The following is a 306-nucleotide window of genomic DNA, read 5'->3' as shown; positions in this document are numbered from 1 at the left end:
CAGGCCGACTCGGCGCGTCACGGGCCCCGCCCAGGCTCCGCCCCAGGACCGCCTCCGGGACAGCCCTCCCCCCCGGCCCGTCACCCCGCCGGGTTTACCCCTTGCCCAAGGAGCCCGGCGAGCCCGGCGCCAGCCTCCCTTGTTTGTGACCAGGAGAGGGGCCGGAGAATAGACGGCATTTTTAGAATGCTATCGATTTGTATATTGTTTTGCACAAAATCCCATAACAAACTTGAAAACCTGGATCCCAACTCCGAAAATGCAAACGGATTAACAGCACAGTTTACTGCCACATTCTAGGCTGGT

The 306-nt window shown here is 59.5% G+C and overlaps 2 protein-coding genes across 3 annotated transcripts in view; both read right to left on the bottom strand.

Annotated features, from left to right (window-relative positions):
* Positions 1-306, bottom strand: part of LOC309656113 (uncharacterized protein) — a 761916-nt gene that overhangs the window by 311891 nt on the left and 449719 nt on the right. The window lies entirely within an intron of this gene.
* Positions 1-306, bottom strand: part of LOC309656107 (tigger transposable element-derived protein 1-like) — a 200349-nt gene that overhangs the window by 65354 nt on the left and 134689 nt on the right. The window lies entirely within an intron of this gene.

This window comes from Balaenoptera physalus, assembly GCF_965194825.1.
Source record: "Balaenoptera physalus genome assembly, chromosome: 2".
Classification (NCBI taxonomy): Eukaryota; Metazoa; Chordata; class Mammalia; order Artiodactyla; family Balaenopteridae; genus Balaenoptera; species Balaenoptera physalus.
The sequence above is the reverse complement of the archived record's forward strand: the minus strand, read 5'-3'. Positions and strand labels throughout refer to the sequence as shown.